General features: G+C 44.7%; 1 long non-coding RNA gene and 1 other non-coding gene across 3 annotated transcripts; both read left to right on the top strand.

Annotated features, from left to right (window-relative positions):
- Positions 1-499: 499 nt before the first annotated feature.
- Positions 500-581, top strand: TRNAS-AGA. Its single transcript has one exon. It is a non-coding gene; the product is annotated as a tRNA-Ser (tRNA).
- A 12,055-nt stretch (positions 582-12,636) lies between these two features.
- LOC124684331 lies at positions 12,637-17,387 on the top strand. Of its 2 annotated transcripts, none has more exons than XR_006996986.1 (3): positions 12,637-12,738; positions 12,926-13,005; positions 17,305-17,387. It is a non-coding gene; the product is annotated as an uncharacterized LOC124684331 (long non-coding RNA). The 2 variants fall into 2 exon arrangements; XR_006996985.1 differs by lacking the exon at positions 17,305-17,387 and adding an exon at positions 14,407-14,455.
- Positions 17,388-17,727: the final 340 nt, after the last annotated feature.

Here is a 17,727-nt window from a genome sequence, read left to right as displayed (position 1 = left end):
CAATTATGCTGCTGAGCCTTCTGTACTAGCGTCGTGCCGGCCTGTTTTCTCTGTGGCATGCAGGAAGGCGTCGTGCCGAGGTGTCCGCGATGGACCGACGCGCGCGACAAGCGGGCAGGGAGGCATTGCCGACAAAGGAATCCAGCGCGGCGATTATTTTATCCTGGCTACGGAGATTTTGTTCATCACATCAAAAAAAAAAGAGAGATTTTGTTCATGTTCGCCCAGTTGGTACCGTGCGGATGCTTCCTCTGCTGAAGTGTATATTCGTAACTACTATTTCCAGTGTTCAAGTAAGACATCCAAGTGGTCGTGCCGAGGTGTCCGTGCGAACTGCCGACCAAGGAAATCCAGCGCGACAGGGAATAGACCGGTTGCTTATTTTATTTGGGGTGGATTGGATAGGACCAGAAGTTTTGTCCCTGTTCGTCCCGTTTTTATTAGTTTGCTTAACTTGTCTTCTGTTAACTAGGTGTTTCTTGGATTAGAACACAACCAAGTGGTCGTGCCGGAGTGGTTATCGGGCATGACTAGAAATCATGTGGGCTTTGCCCGCGCAGGTTCGAATCCTGCCGACCACGATTTTTGATACTATTTTATTTTTAACGTTTCGATTCATGTCTCGTTCACGCCACTCCTCCTGTTACTTCCATTTGGTGCCTTCATGGGCTTATATCTCGGCCTCCGCGTGGGCTCACAGCTGTCCTGACCAATACTGGGCTGTCTTATTCGTCCAGTCAACCCAGCGGATGCCCATCTCTCCCCTGTTTTTATTTCTTTGCAAATCTCTTCCTCTATTTTTACTACTCCCTCCGTCCCAGTTTATAGGGCTTGCGCGTATCCCTAGATCATAAATTTAATAATAATAATATAAAATATATACTATAAAAAATATATATCATCTCTTGGCGCTTCGCGTCCCGAGGCCATCGTCTGCAATGAGAACTTATTGGCTCGTTCTTTATCAATGTGGAGAGCGCTTTTATACGTGTACTCTTTGGCGTAGACATGAAGATATGTTGTATCTCGCTACTGAGGGTCGAGATTCCCGAAGAACATATTTACTCTCAAGATTATCATGGTCCGCCGATTCTTAGTGTCACCAACGATACGACACTCTCGGTAATTTACCAACGACAAGGAGAAGGTATCCGGGTAGTGATTTGGACCCGAGAAAACTACACAAAAAGAGAAGGTGGTGTTGCCAAGTGGGTCCACACCCGTGTTCTCGAGCTGAAACCACGTGGGATGACAACTGATGAAGGAAAAGTTGTGACATTGGTCTGTTTGGATGAGAAGGACAGTAAAATGTGCATTCATGGTACGCGGAACAATGTTGTGTACATCACCAACCTCGAGAGTGTAGGGATGGATGAGTTGACAGGCGTGGCCGGTGATAGTTGGTGCACCAGACAGGTTTTGTTTTGGAGATGGACTGGCCGGCATTCTTCGCTTCGGGGATTGGCAGCCCATAGATACAAGCATTGTTTTTTTTGTGCCGGTAGACACTGTTTAGTTTCTTATTATTGTGCTACATCGTGGATGAATCTTCATTAGGTCAAGTAGCTCACTACCTCATTCGCTTATCTTGATTATGACAACCTGCATGGTTTCTTACATCATCACGAGTTAGCCGTGTTTTTTAGATCATTGCAAGTAGCATGGTTTATTTTCTTTGTCTACGTAGGGATCGGTCTAGTCAGAATGAAGTTCGTTCAGTAGAATGACGTCAAAGAATTTTTATTTGGTGTTTATTTTAGAGTTAATAACAGTACTGGTACATAAACTTGTCCACTGAGTGCAAATTCATACACAAACTTGCGAACCATGGCATTACTTGTGTACCGTATGCAACTTGTTGGAGCATGCCATTTGCCAAGACTACTTGAGAGTTGAGACGCACCGTGCGTAGGACAGCCGGGGAGAAGAGATAGGGACAATTAGCGCACCTGCTGATCTATATGGACAGACGGACGGACTGGTGCCGGCACGTAAGAGGCGACGTCAGGCAAGGTAGCTCTCCGCCGGCGGTGGGGTGGAGTGGAGTGGTCTCGATCGACCAAACCACATGCTCTTGTACCGCAACCTAAGGACGATGCATCGTAGCTCCACAAGACCACAAGTAAGTCCACATGACCACATGCATGCAATGGCGCTGGTGGTGTTCATGTTTTTGCGTTAAGCGCTGGATTCACTGGCCAAACACACCGTATATCAATGGCGCTGGAGCATTGGGAAGCCGTGAAGCATATACTCAATCAGGTATATCAAAGGGACGACTAACTTTGGTATTGTCTATTTGAAGGAGAAGGGGACGGTGAAGATGCTTGGCTACAGTGATAGTGACATGGTAGGTGATGCTAATGACCGTAAGAGTACCTCACGTGTGGCATATTTCTTTGGAAATAGCATCATAAGTTGGACAGTTGGCTATCATAAAAACAAAAGGTAGTTGCATTATCTTCCCGTGAAGCTGAGTATCTTGCAGCTGTAACAACGATGTGTAACGATGTGGAATGTGAAGATACTTGGATATAGTGATAGTGACATGGCAAGTGATGTTGACGATCGTAAAAAGTACCTTGGACGTGGCATATATATTTATTCAAAAATAACATCATAAGTTAGCTATCATAAAAGCAAAAAGTAGTTGTATTATCTTCATATGAAGCTGAGTATATTGCAGCTGCAGGGGGGATATGTCAAGGTGTGTGGCTAGGAAGGCTACTTGGTGACCTCGTGAACGAGGAAGTGAAGGTGAGCATACTTAGCTATAGTGATAATGACAATGGCAGGTAGTGTCGACGACCGTAGGAGTATAACTTCTAAAAATATTCGGCCTTGCTATTTCATGGCCATCGAGCTCGTTCTGATCTGTTTCACACTTTCACCTAGTCATGGGTGGGCTCTTTTGTCTTCCCATGTTTCAAGCGGGTCAAAAACAGTAACAGGCCCTTTTAAGATGCAGCTGAAAACCCGACTGGAAAGAAAATAGTATGACGCAGAGTCCAATTGACATCCATAATCAAGAAAGCCTACGGGTCGTGGTCAGATCGCTCGTCGCTCTCTCTCACGATCGCGCTACGGGAGAAGATCGACGTCTGCCGCCGCCGCCACCAGACCGCCGTGTCGCTCCCGGAGGACGTGATCCTCGAGATCCTCGTCCGTGTGAAGGATCAGGCCGCTCTCTTTCGCTGCGCCGTGACGTGCAGGCCGTGGAACCGCCTCGTGGCCGACGCCTCCTTCCTCCGCCGCCGCTGGCCAGAGCAGGCGTCGTGACCTTCCTTGCTGGGTACATCTCTCAGAAAATTCTCAACAACGGCAAAGGGTACTATCCACTGGAGACATCCTTCGTCCCGACTCCCCGGTCGGTCTTCGGCACTGGCCGCCGCCCACTGGGCTCTTTTCTCCCCGAGGCTGCAGCGTGCCTCCTCTCCCGTGCAGTGCCGCTCGTGTCACGTCGCGGCCTCCTCCTCATGCGCCTCATCTCGGCCCGTGCCCGACCAGCCAGCGTCCTTCGGCTAGCTGTGTGCAACATGCTCACGGGCATATGCGAGTTGCTCCCTCCGCTCGATTGCAACTGGAGATGCAACCACACCGGCTACGCCATCCTCACCTGCGCAGACTATTCCTCTAATAGGGAACAACAACCTTCGGCCCCGTCAGGCAACCCCGTCTTTTTCAAAGTGCTCATCATCGACAACCACAATATTTACCAGCCTCTCAACGTCCACACGTTCTCATCTCAAGAGGCGAGGTGGAGCACGCGGACCAAGTACCCATTTGATGCCATGGCGGAAGGCGGTCTCTTGGCGCTTCGTCGTCCCGAGCCAGTTATCTGCAATGGGACATCACATTGGCTCGTTATTTACCAATGCGGAGAGAGCTTTTATACGTGTACTCTTGACATAGACATGAAGATATGTTGCATCTCGCTAACGAGGGTCGAGATTCCCGAAGAACATCTTTACACTCAAGATTATCATGGTTCGTCAATTCTTAGTGTCACCAACCATAGGACACTTTCGGTAACTTTCCAATGACAAGGCCAAGGTATCCGGGTAGTGATCTGGACCCGAGAAAACCGCACAAAGAGTGAAGGTGGTGTTGCCAAGTGGGTCCACACCCGTGTTCTCGAAGTGAAACCACCTGGGATGACACCAGATGAAGCAAAAGTTGCGACATTGGTCTGTTTGGATGAGAAGGACGGTAAAATGCTCATTCATGATACGCGGAACAATGTTGTGTACATCGCCAACCTCGAGAGTGGAGCGATGGTTGAGTTGATAGGCGTGTCCGGTGATAGTTGGGGCACCTATCAGACATGTGTTCGTTTGGAGATAGACTGGCCGGCATTCTTCGCTTCTCGGCTTGGCAGCCCATAGATACAAGCATTCTTTTTTTGTGCGGGAAGACTGTTAGTTTCTTATCATTGTGCTGCATCGTCGATGAATCATGAGCTCTTCCATTAGGTTGACTCACATATGTTGAGGAAAATCAAGACCCTATAGAGAAAAAACGGACCTCCCGCACCCCACCCTCCCAGCCCTAACCGCCGCCGGGGCAAAGACGCACGGGGTGTGGCGGCGGCGTGGGCCCTTCCTCGTCGATGCGTGGTGGACGGCGGTCGGATCTCCCCTCCTCGACGCATGGCAGACCGACAGGCGCGGATGGGATGGGTGGCGGCGGCCTGCGCTGCGCCCCCTTCTCCCGTCGGCTCTCCCCTGGTGGACCGGCCGGCGCGGATGGGATGGGCGGCGGCGGCCTGCGTTGCGGTCTCCCTCCCCCTGTCGGCTCTCCGCAGCACCCCGGCAGGGGCTGGTGGTGGGCGGCGGCTAGGCCATGGCATGCGCCAATTCCCCCCCCCCCCCCCGCGCCTCTCATCGGTGAGTGGGGGCGATCTCGGGCTTCACCCGCGACACAAGGTCGCCCGGGGCAGCAGCCTTGGGTACGACGGTGGATGTGGCCGTCTTCTTCGCCGGAGAGGGTCGGACTGCGGTTGGTGGTGGTGGATCAATCGATCTATCACCGCGTTCCGGCGGTGAGATGGAGAAGCATGGAAGCCGGCGACGGTGTCACCGCTGGAGGGTTTGAGTGGCCAGCCCGGGATGGTCGCCGACGTGGGGGTCCGACCTGAATAAAGGCGGTGGTCCTAGGGTCTCTCTTGCGTGAAGAGGAAGACCTACCGGAGGCCTAGAATCGTGATCTGGCCGGAGTGTTGAGTTCCGGAAGGCTCCGCCGTCGAATGTAACAGTGCTTTTTTCCTGGAGTTTGCTGGATCGGTGGTATTCAGTCGTGCGCACCCATACTTTTATTCCGACCGATTGGTTCTGGAGGGAGCAAAGCTCTTTTTCTGCGCTGACATCAAGTGACTATGGATCCATGATGAAAGTTGGAAGAAGAGAAGTTCATGAAGGCCCACTGGTAGAAAAAAGGGCTTTAGTCCCGGTTCGCAACTGCCATTAGTCGCGGTTGCGCAACCGGGACTAAATGGTCGCGACTAAAGCCCCCCCTTTAGTCGCGGTTGCTAAAGGTCCGTCCACGTGGGCAGCTAGCGTGCGACTGGGCGAAGGACCTTTAGTCCCGGTTTGTGACCCCAACCGGGACTAAAGGCTATTTCGTTATTTTTTTAATTCATTTGGGTTTCTAACTCCCTTTTTTTTCTATTTTTTTCAGAATTTCTATTATTTCAGTTATTTGCATAGCTTAGTCTCTATCTCTAACTACACTTATCTCTAGTCAAATTACTTACTCGTGGTCAAACTTCCCGCTCGGTCACCCATCCTCCCACTACTCCACCTCTAGCACGCTTAACTTCCGAGTTCCATTCTGTCTCGCATCCAAGTGCTACGCGCACATGTATGTGATACTAGTATCATATCAATCCTATTAACATGTTGGTTGATGTCACATTTTTTTATTGTTTGAATTTCAAATAATTTTTTTCATAAACAAAAATAATGATGTAATAATAATCGTGAATAAATAAATAAACATTTACTTTTTTTTTTCCCAAAACCTAAAAATTTGAAAATCTAAAAATTGGGTAAAAGTAATAGTAATCTTTATGCTGGATGCAATTATTAATTTTATTTTTTAAAAAAATTTAGAAAATATAAATCCATAATTTATAGCAAAAACTAAAATCTTCCTGCTTTCGTATTTTTATTTGGAATTTTGAGAATCTAAAAATTGGCTAACCGGGTAAACCTCGATGAATTCGGATGTAACTTTTTCCCAGGATTTTTTTGATATATTATACGTTTATGCAAAAGTTATTGCGGTTTTACTATTTTTTAAACTTTTTTTGCAAAAAAAGTGAAAATTCGAATTTCTTAATTTCTCCGAATAGTAGGTTGCATAACATACAAGAATCTGAAAACATTTTGTTTTTGAATTTTCTATCATTTTCTTTTGTATTTTACAAACCAAAAAAAGACGATCCACGGTGGGGGGGGTGCAGGGTGCGTGGGAGTAAAAAAACTCGGAAAAACCTTTAGTCCCGGTTGGGGACACCAACCGGGACTAAAGGTTAGTCCTGGTTGGTGTTACCAACCGCGACTAAAGGGGTACCCTTTCGTCTCGGATGGAGCATCAGTCGCGGGTTGCCTCCCGAACCGCGACTAAAGCCCCCTTTAGTCGCGGTTCGAATATTTCCGGGACTAATGGGGGTGGACGGAAGCCTCTTTTTCTACTAGTGGCCGGAGGGGAGGACTAGCTAAGGGAGGTTCAAATCTCCGCGCTGTTGAGGGACTTGCTTGGTGTTCTGAGCTTCACAGCAGCGGTATGAAAGTGGGGGCGACAACACAGGTGAAGTTCAGAGTCCTACCTTTCAGGGTGAAAACCCAAGGTCTGGCCTTAACTGGTTGTGCCTGGCAATGTTCTTGTTGGAGGATTGTTTTGAGAGCGGGGACTATCTTCAGGGTGAAAACCTAAGATTGTTGATCGGACGATGACGGTGTTAGAGCACTGTTTCCTTCTTGGAGGCATCGTTTTTGGAGAGTCTGTATTTCAGGTGTTGTCTTGGCGGTGGATGTATTGTTGTTGTTAGGCCCGAGATACTGTAGCGGGACTTTTGTTTCTTAGTTTTCTTTTCTTTTTTTGCTGTGTGCATCCGTAGTGCCATTAGGGTGGTGCGTTGTTGCAGAGGCTGGGTGTAATTGGTATTTTTTTGATATTAATATATTCCCTTTATCGAAAAATTAGGTTAAGTAGTTCACTACGTCACTCATTTATCTTGATTATGGCAGCCTGCATGTTTTCTTATACCAACACGAGTTAGCTGTGTTTTTCTACAACATTGCAAGTAGCATGGTTTTTCTTCTATGTCTATGTAGGTATCGGTCTAGTGAGAATGAAGTTCGTTCTCAGTAGAATAACATAAAAGACTTTCTATTTGGTGTTTATTTTAGAGTTAGTAACACTGAAGGTACATAAACCTGTGCACTGCGTTGAAATTCATACTCAAACATGCAAACCATGGCGTACCGCATGTAACTTGGAACCTGCCCTTTTGCCAAGACTACTTGAGACGCACCATGGGTAGGCCGGCTGGGGAGAAGAGAGAGCGACAATTAGCGCATCTGCAGATCGATACGGACGAACGGACTGGTGCGCGGCACCGTCATGGGCGACGTCAGGCGAGGTACCTCGCCGCCGGCGGTCGGGTGGAGTGGAGTGGAGTGGACTCGATCGGCCAAACCACATGCTCTTGTACTCTGACCCGCAACCGGAGGACGATGCATATCTCATAGCTCCACAAGACCACAAGTAAGTCCACATGACCACATGCATGCAATGGCGCTGGTGGTGTTCATGTTTTTGCGTTAAGTGCTGGATTCACTGGCCAAACACACCGCTCCGTTCGGTCAGGCTTCCAGAAAAGCAGTACATGTCGGCCGGCAACCAAGGTTGAGTTGACCGCCTGATTCAGATTCACTGATTCAGATTCAGATGACAAACCAACTTGTTTTCAACCGATCGGTATCGGGTGCTTAATTTGACTTTGACACGTGGGGAAATATATGCATGCAAGTTGCCAAACCCCACCACAAGTTTCTAGTCGTCCATGCATGAATGGCCTGCGCGCGTTAACCCCTCGGAAAAGGCTAGTTGCATTGCATGGCTCTCAAAGGATCACTAGCTTTCCCACCACCACTAGCACCAGATACCGTCGAAACTGACCGACCCGGCCGGTGTGAACTTTGGAATTGTTGTATACGTTGGAGAGTCAGCATGCTGAAGTCAACCGTCCAGGCTAAGTAATCAAGACTAGCTTAGCACGTTTGAAATTTAACAAGGCTCGGAAAACTTCAAACACTCTTATTCTTTTCTCCCCCATTTCCGGTATAGTATATACTTCCTTTCGTCGATTTAAAGATGGCATGAATTAAACAATTCTTGGTAGTCGATATACTATGAGTCACCCGAATGCTTGGTGTTGGCCTTCACAATTCTTGCTGGTCAACCAGGTTGGATATTGTTGCGCAGTGAGAGGAGAACATGGGAAGACGTGGATTCTGGGAGTGGATCATTGCGTAAGTGGCATGCTACCGTTGCTTCTGAGTGTTGCATGTATTTACAGACGTTTTGATCAATATATCCAGGTAAAAATTTGGTAGGAGGTAGCAACGCACGAGCATTTAACTAGTATGTTTACCTATTTGATCGATATAAAATATGTTATTAGCTAGCTAAAAGAAAGAATGCATGTCATGCATAGAGTTTGTCTACACTAGGATGCCTGTCGTGTATTATGGAACAACATTCGAAAATCCATCTAGTTATATTAATTTGGTGTAATAATATTTCTATTATTCTAGAAAATTGCTCAGACTTAAGTTTGAACTATATGACACAACCTAAAAGTGGGCTCATCCGTGAACAGTATGCATGATTGATGACTTAGTCGTTGGACCATGCATGTGATGATGCAATCGAGAAATTCCAACCACGGCCGCACTAGTAGAGAAACCCCCCTTTAGTACCGGTTCCAGAGGGCCTTTAGTACCGGTTTTGGAATCGGTACTAAAGATTCGGTACTAAAGTCTCCCACCTTTGGTACCGGTTTCTTACGAACCGGTACTAAAGGTGCCTCCACATGGGCACGGAGGAGCCCGCGGGGCTGGAGACCTTTGGTACCGGTTCGTAACATGATGATTTTGATATATTATACGTTTTTTTCCGACGTCGTATGCAAAAGTTAATGCGATTTTACCATTTTCAAACTTTTTTTTGCATAAAAAGTCAAAATTTGAATTTCTTAATTTCACCGAATAGTAGGTTGCATAACATACAAGAATCTGAAAACATTTTATTTTTTGAATTTTCTATCATTTTCATTTGTATTTTATAAAGCAAAAAAATGCGATCCACGGGGGGGGGGGGGGTGGAGGTGCGTGGGGAGCAGGAAATCTTTAGTACCGGTCCGTGACACGAACCGGTTCGTGTCACAAATCGGTACTAAAGGTCCCGCACGAACCGGTACTAAAGGTTGCCGGTAGCCTGGGCAGTGCAACCGGTACTAATGCACCCTTTAGTACCGGTTCGTAATGAAATCGGTACTAAAGATATGGACGGAAGCCCCTTTTTCTACTAGTGCGGGCTCTATATTTTTCGGGGCCCTTTGGCAAACCGGTACTGAACACATTCTTACTCTAAGATGTCTATAAGTAATTTCAACTAACCAAAGTCATATTACGATAGAAATAATAATAAAATGGTAGTAAAATATAACAAGTATTTCTTACTACGGAGTAGTTTAATTATCTCAGATACAAACCTAATTACAATGACTCCTTCGACAATTATGCTTCAGTGCTTCATAAAAAAAAAGCTTATTGGCACATTCTTGGATGTAAAGTTATCGAGGACAATTGCAAAATCGCTTTTCTTTCTTTATCGTAGAACCGGACAATGATTTCTGCATTGTAACGGCTATAACGGTGAATGAATATACGTGAAATTAGAACCTACTTGCGGAAATAAATTATCGATCAGATGAAGGATTAGACGAGGAATTTCCGACTGAGTATTAGTAGTAGGAGTAACTAATTAATCAGCTGGTCGTGAACTTTATCCTATCCGTCGCCGTCAGAGCCGGGCAAGTTGAGTTCTTGTGATGCGAGATTAATTATGTTCCTCCGTCAGCCGGTCGATCAGCGCGAGCAAGCTTGCTAGCGTTTGTCCTCCTTGGATCTCTAGACACGACGACACGGTCGATGCACGCGCGAGTCCAGCAAACAAACAGGACCAAATTAACTAGCCGCCGGGGAAAATTACGGCGAACATCAGGTACGTACGTGCGTGCAGGTTGGATGGATGCATGAGAGAATCTGATGTGCGGAAGAAAGTTCAAGACCGGCGGCTGTAAGTGTGAACCCACGCGCGCTCTGCCGTCCGCCGGCCCTTTCGTCGTCTCCGTCAGTCAGCCAGGCAGCCATGTGGCCGGATTTAGTCGTGCTTTCATCAACCCCGACGAGGCTCCCGACATCATCTAAAAGGTATAATAGCTGCCCCATGGGGGCTTCACAGAGATTAGAGCATGTGAACCGTCGGATTTTTACTGTGCTTGGTCAAAACTCGATCTCAGCCGTCCGTTTCTGACAGCAGCGCACTAGCGAAAGCCATGCACTGGCCGTTTTCTACCCGCATCTGGCTGCATTTGGGTCCTACGGTTCGGCGGGTCCGCACATCAGTCTCTACGGCTCGTTTCAGGGGTGGCGCGCTAGCGTGCACCACGCGAAAAAGGTGGAGCCGAAACCCTACCTCCCCCACCCAATCGCCTCGCATCCACCTCCTCCCCAATCCCCTCTCGTTCTCTGGCATGGCAGCGGCGGCGGCGTCGAGCATGCGCCTGGGCGACGGAGCCGAGCGCGCGCGCCTGAAGACAGCGGCGGCGAGCGCCGCGCCTGGGGTGACGGCGGTGACTGCGGTGGCGAGCGCGCGCCTGGAGATGGCGGCGGCGAAGGCGCGCCTGGCGACGACGGCATCGCCTCTCCTCCAATCCCCGCGTTAGTCCTCTCTCCCCAATAACCACTCCTCTGCCTGTCCCCGTCTCCACCCCTCCTTCTCCTTGCGCGTGCGGCGGCCGCCGGCTCCATCCCCGCAGCCAGCTTCTCTCCCTCCACACGTCCCTCTCTGGAACCGCCGGCGCGGCCGATCTCCGGCAGGGGCCGCGGGCAAGGGCGGCGCGACCGTCCCCCGCAGGGACGGCATGGGAGGGAAGCACGGGCGACCTCCACAGGCCATCGAGCGCGCGGTGGATCCGCGAGGGAGATGGACCGGGGAAGAAGGCAGTGGGACTGTGGTGGGCGTGTAGCGGCAAGGACAGGGTCGGCCGGCGAGCTGCGAGGCGACGGAGGAGGCGGAGAATAAGAAACGGCAGTTGCCATAGCACAGTTTCTCTCTCTCTCTCTGTGGTTGTGCAAGGACTTCAAAAAAAAAAGAATGGTACAACGATGACTTGCATATGAGTTTCCATCGGGGCAGAGGTAAGAGTGGAGGCAGACTCCTCCTGTTTGATTTTGCTCCCAAAACATTTCATATAGCGTGTGCAAGATCCAGTTTTTTCCTTTGCGTACAACGAGTTTGACTAAAATCCTACATAAAAGTAATGTATGTAAGATCCATATTCCATCTAGCTAGCTGTTCGTAGTTTTGCAATTAAGGTGGGCATGGATGTTTTATACATCTTGCGTTCCCTTTTAGGTGTGCATCTCTTCCTAACCGGTTATATCCTGTTTGTGCTAGGATTTGTAGTGTCTCCATGATATACACACAAGACAAAGGTTATTTTAATGAGCCATATTTTGTTTGGTTAATTTCTCAAGTGATTGAACTGTGTGTTCATTTATGTTCATGAAGTCCTTAATATTTCGCGATGCTGCTTGATGCATCTGGTTGCATGATTAAGCTTATTAGTAGCATTTTTTTGATTGCAGAGAAGAAGGAAAATGATCACTACAAGGCTTAAATCGTTCAGGTTCCTCCTTCCCAGGTTCTCTGATTCTCTCTCAAGATCCCATCTTGCTGCATAATCTCTGGAAAGAAGATCACAACGGTGGCTTGCCCGGTAACAGACTCGAGCAAAGACTTAGATTGAGCTCTTAACTTGGTGGATTTACTTAATGCACTAACACAACACCTGTATGTGTTATCTAGAGTTTCACCTCTAAGCTTTGAACTTGAAGCTGCATTGAAGTTGGCTAGATATTTGTGCAGCTGAGTTTTCCCAACCCATGGGTGTATCGCCAGTTCCCCTTTTCCATAATTTTTTCAGTTAATTCATATGGAATGAGTAGCCTGATATCTCTGTTAATGTTTGTCTGTCTTTTTAGTAAAATATAATTAGTTGACTGGAATTAAGTATAAGCTGCAAACAATAATTTTGAATGAGGAATACCATGCTTAGGATGAAGCTATTGATTAAAGTATTATGTATTTCTTTATCAATTGACAAGGAAGTATCAGATTTATTAATGGGCATTGTAGATGGTGCTAAGGCTCTAATCGATGCCAGTGACCGATTGATACTGTATATAATTATCAACACCTATGTTCCAATGCATATGGTTGTTCAGTTTCTATTACTCCCGTCATGTACTGTTTTTAATTTTGATTTGTGAGATTCAATTTGGGTTGTAATTTTCAGTCACGTGTTGATGAGTTACTTGTCCAGGTCCTGCTCCCTGGCATCTCGGGCTATCGCTGTTGGCATGGCGGTCTCATCACCATCAGGTACCAATGTAAAGAATGTTGTATTCGCTACAGACTGAGCTGGCTTTTCCCAATTTTCTTCATGTATATACCTATGAATATCTGCTAAAGAGGAGCTTGTAGAATCATCTCTCTCTTCATCAGCTTGCAACATCAATTATCTATATTTGAGCTATACAGTTTTACCTCATGATGTTTCATGTTTCAGGTTCAGGGTTCGAAGAAAATGAGCTGAGTATGTGTTTCCGATTTTTGAGAAAAAGATCAAAACATTTGTGTGCATATCAGGTGAGACAAGTTTATGATCTGTATCGAGTTGTTTTGGCAGATGTTTGTGATAGATTCTGGTTATTGGAACTTCAAATCTATAATACGCTTTAGTTATCTTTTTGTATTTCACCTGTCCTTTGAGGCTTGGATGTATCGCTGCATATAATTTTGGGTGTGATTGTATTTGCCTCAGAGACAATGAATAATTGATGTTTAAAGGTATTGATCCACTCTTGTGTGGGTTAGCTTTTTCAGCCGTCTAATGAGTATACAATATTTTGATTAAGTGATTTTTTCTGAAGAAAATAAGAACACTATAAATGAATGTTTGTCAAAGAAAAATTAAAATAGTGAGGAAGTGAATATTTCCAGGCAGACAAATTAATGAATGGTTTAAGACATAACATGCCTGATAAGTTTTTCTTGCGGCCTACTTGAAGCAATCGGGCGTGTCTTGGTCATGGTGTGTGTGCCATGTTGTTGCACATCAGAAGAAAGTTTTGGGATCGAAAGTGCTATTAAGAACTTGAGTGTTTTCTGGGTTATGGTGACGGGCTTTGACTTGTTCTCTTACTTAAACAGTTTGGGTTCAATATATATGAGCCCTGTTGTTTCAGTACAAACAATTTCTGATTTGTTCTGAGAAAGTCACGATATAGGTCTTTTGACATGGACCAGATGTGTGCAAAGAGTGTAGGTTCATTTTTTTTAATCTTGGCTCTGTTCTGCCGTATATCAACTTATTTAGATCTGCGATTGTCTTGTGTTTGCATCCAGTATTCACATTAGTTGGTTCCACTCCTTATGCTTTGGATGTAATTAGGCAGATAGACAAACAGACAAATAGGGTGTTTCTTATTTGCCCCTTAAGATTGATAGCTGCTTCGTTAACATTTTCTTCTTTGTGACTTTAACATTGCTTAATAGATAGGAATTTCTATTTGTCTATCGAACATAGATCTCATGCGTACCTTTTTCTAAGTTGAACCTTACAACACACTACTATTTTTTTTATCTGTGTCAAGTATTCTGAGCTGTTTTTTTCACTTTAGCCTGTAATAGCTGGTGTAAATCAAGCTCTTTAAATTATCTCCACAACTGGAGTTTACTGATTTAGCATGTTTGGGATGTTTTTGTTCAAGAGATATTGCACCATGTAAGGGTACAGAGGTTGCTGCAGCCTCGCAGAGCAGCCAAGCTAGGCATTATGCGTCCGAGAATTTTATTCCTATCCATGATAAATGATTTAGGGGTCTGATTCTTATCCACCAGCATATTCTTTCCATGAGGAATATGCTGCTTAAAAGTCTTCCATGGCTATATGAGTTGTACGACCCTCTATAGTCTGTTGTGGGCTCCCAGCTTTGCAAAAGCTCTTGATCTTGCTTTCTAACATTTGGATATTGCTTGATATTACAGTAGTACCATTAACATCTGGGATGTATGCCTTAGATTCCGAGGCATGTGTCTGCAGGTAAGTTATACGGGCGTGTGAATGTCGAATCAGTTAGATAGGAACTTGTATACATATGTGTGTGTTTTGTCTGCAATTCTGGATCAATTTGATGAGCATGTGTTCCTTTTTCTGGGCATGCTCTGCATATCTGTAATCATAGCACATGCATCATTGCATCTGTTATTTCTGCGGTGGGCGTGAGCATGCTGTTGCTTGGAGTGTAGGAGTTCTAGGAGGACCTGCTTTGGACTTGCGGCCGTGTAGTAGGTCCATACTTAAAGGAAGTAAGAACAATTTTATTTTGCTCTCTGGGACATTGTGGTTTCAGCTACGAATTTTCTTTTCATCTGCTTATCTAATTATCTTCATTTCTTTACTAACGAAGCGCTTACCTAAATAATCTCTTCCACTGTGATTTGAGTCTGCATTTTTTCTCTTAGTTTCACCAATATTTCATCAATCAAAGTGAATTCGAGTTTCTATGTCCTTGAATCAGAATTGAAAATATTGCATTTCCTTTTGTATTTTTTTCTGCACAAGATGTCATGGAGAATGAGCCAGGAATTGTTGACATCATCACTGCCAAGCGACCATCGATGGATACCAAGACAGCAGCCTCCTCTGCTGGTACCGACGACGGCACAGGTTGCATCTGAACCACATTTCCCTATTAATAGTCTCTATTGCATTTTAATAAATTAGTATGTTTTTGTACCATTTAGTTGTTAAGCACACATAGTCTACACAACACTGTTAGTGAATCCTATAAGTAAACCTCGCACATCTTAAATCTGTACCAGACAAAATTTGAAGCGGTGTGGAGGATGATGCCGAGAGACATGAGGCGAGTAACACCGGCTGGATGAGACCCCCATGCACACCAGCTACATCTTGGGTCATCAACTACTGACATAATGGCATCAAGTAGGTCTAGGTAGCTTAATTACATGCTTGACCTGAAAGTCTGACTATTAGTTTCTTGCAAGCTTCGAGTAGTTAGGAATTATTCTCATTGATGTACTACTCTCTACAGGATGGATACATGATGTTTTATGTATTAACAGGGAGAAAAAAAGATTTGGTCTGCGTAGCCTACAATAGCAACACAAAATCACTGCAACAGGGATGTGTATTACATTTTCTAGGATGTCATTTGCAATCCTGAAGCTGGCATGAAATTAGGATATTCACCAACAACCTCCCCTACACTCCTGAACTATCACTTTACATTCTCTGAACTAATGCAGAAGCTGGGCTGAATCTAATCTGGTTAATACCAACGCCTACACTAGCCATGTGTTCTTTAATAAGCCTTCCCTTCTTCTTGGTGATATAAATTTTGGCTAATTAGAGTTCAATGATGTTTCGTGCAGACTGGTGTGAAATTATATTTCCGTCACGGCATTATGTACCTAATACAATGAAGAGGTATTCAAAAAACTTTCCAAAACAAATGAAGTAAAGTTTCTGATGGTATCAGAACCTGATGAGCTGCTATTAAGATCAAACCAGCAGAGTAAAGTTTTAAATTTTTATGTTTTACAAGATTTTCTAAATATTAAAGTTTTAAATTTTTATGTTTTACAAGATTTTCTAATTATTCTTAGTTATTTCTGCCCCTAATTTGCTCCATAATTCACTAATTTTACAAGAATCTAATCATTTGGATTTTCACCATGGAGCTCATTTTGTACATTGCTCGGAACAGAAGTTGCCAAATTCCATTAAACTTCCATCATTCTTTATTTGCAGAGCACCTAAAGGAGGCCTAATTAGTAGATGTGATATACATTGAGACCATAATAAAAATGCAGCTCAAATCAATACCAGCCTTGAATATGAAGCAACCCATTATCTTTATTCTATTACCATGGTAGCTCATTAATTTCAGATTTAGTTGCATATTATTTTATTTATGAGCTATGTATGTATTGCTGCATAAGATGGAAAGCAAGGTCAAACGTTAGCTGACATTCTATTCGTTACACTCTTTTTGAACTAAAAAAAGTTAGTTGTTTGCCAGTCACTGGAAAATTTCGGGTGGATGACAAGGAAACTATGTAGAGGTAGGCAGCCCAACTAATTAGTCATTTGGATTTACTTAGGTTTCTTAATTTCAGCAGGTTTGTTCTCTGCTCCATATCCTTTATTTACCGACATCAATATATATTATGGGCATAGGAAAGTGGTATGTCGACCATAAGCTTGTGGTAAATAGGCTGGCTATGGATTAAAAATGAACTTGAGTAAAAGAAATATAAAATGAAAAAGGTTGTCCAGCTCAATATAACCAGTTATACCATTACGAGTTCTTCATTCACATAACAAGTGTGTGAACGTGTTCTCTATCTATGTGAACGTGTTCTCTGTCTATGTAGATTAGTTTGTTGGTAGAGTTTGCAGATCTGTAGCAAACAATATATTTGGATGGACTAAAGAAAACGAGTTTATTTTAGTATCAATTGCTACATGCTCTATATATTTGTGGGGGAGCTTAGAGACGCATAGGAGAAATACATTAGTTTTAGAAACACAGCCGCAAACTTATGGTCTATTTATATATCAATTGCTACATGCTCTATTTACATTTTGTTTTCTAATTACCATTGAAGAACTGAATCCAAGGATACCGGTTGTTTCTATATTTCATTTTGTAATGACTAAGTCATGTGTGTTCTTCATTTATAGCTTCGTCAGTTATATATTTTTATGCACGATTAATATAGTGATTGCCAAATCTTTTACCAAAGATGGGAACACATGCCAAGTCGGGCTCCTGGTTCACAAAAGTTCTCTATGTATATGTCAATGTTGATACCTTTGACCCTTAGCTAATATGATCTGCCGTCCATTCTTACCAGGTTTAAGCTATGGATGTTGGTGAGATTCCATCCAGGATTCCAGGGTGATGATCAAGGCGTCCCTCACCGTTCGCAGTTTCCAAAGCTGACATTCTCTCCGATAACATGTCATAAACATTATTCCGATGGACAAGTCCGACTATACAACCAATAACCTTTGACATGTCAAACTAATGACAGTTTACATAGTGTTTCACCTATCGATTTTTTCCATTTAATATTTTATTAGCGTCGGTATCTATAGATGCTTAATATAGCACTTTACAAACTATTCACCGTGGCCCGTGAGCCATGGAAGCCCCAAAATATTGCTCTATTTCCTTTTTTCCTTGATTGTATATAAGCATTTTGCTACTCCATTCATGCACTACAAGGAAAAGGGCTATAGCTGCACGGAAGGGTGCCGGCGCACCATCATTGACG

This window comes from Lolium rigidum, chromosome 1 (assembly GCF_022539505.1).
Source record: "Lolium rigidum isolate FL_2022 chromosome 1, APGP_CSIRO_Lrig_0.1, whole genome shotgun sequence".
Classification (NCBI taxonomy): Eukaryota; Viridiplantae; Streptophyta; class Magnoliopsida; order Poales; family Poaceae; genus Lolium; species Lolium rigidum.
This window is presented reverse-complemented; position numbering and strand designations above follow the sequence as displayed.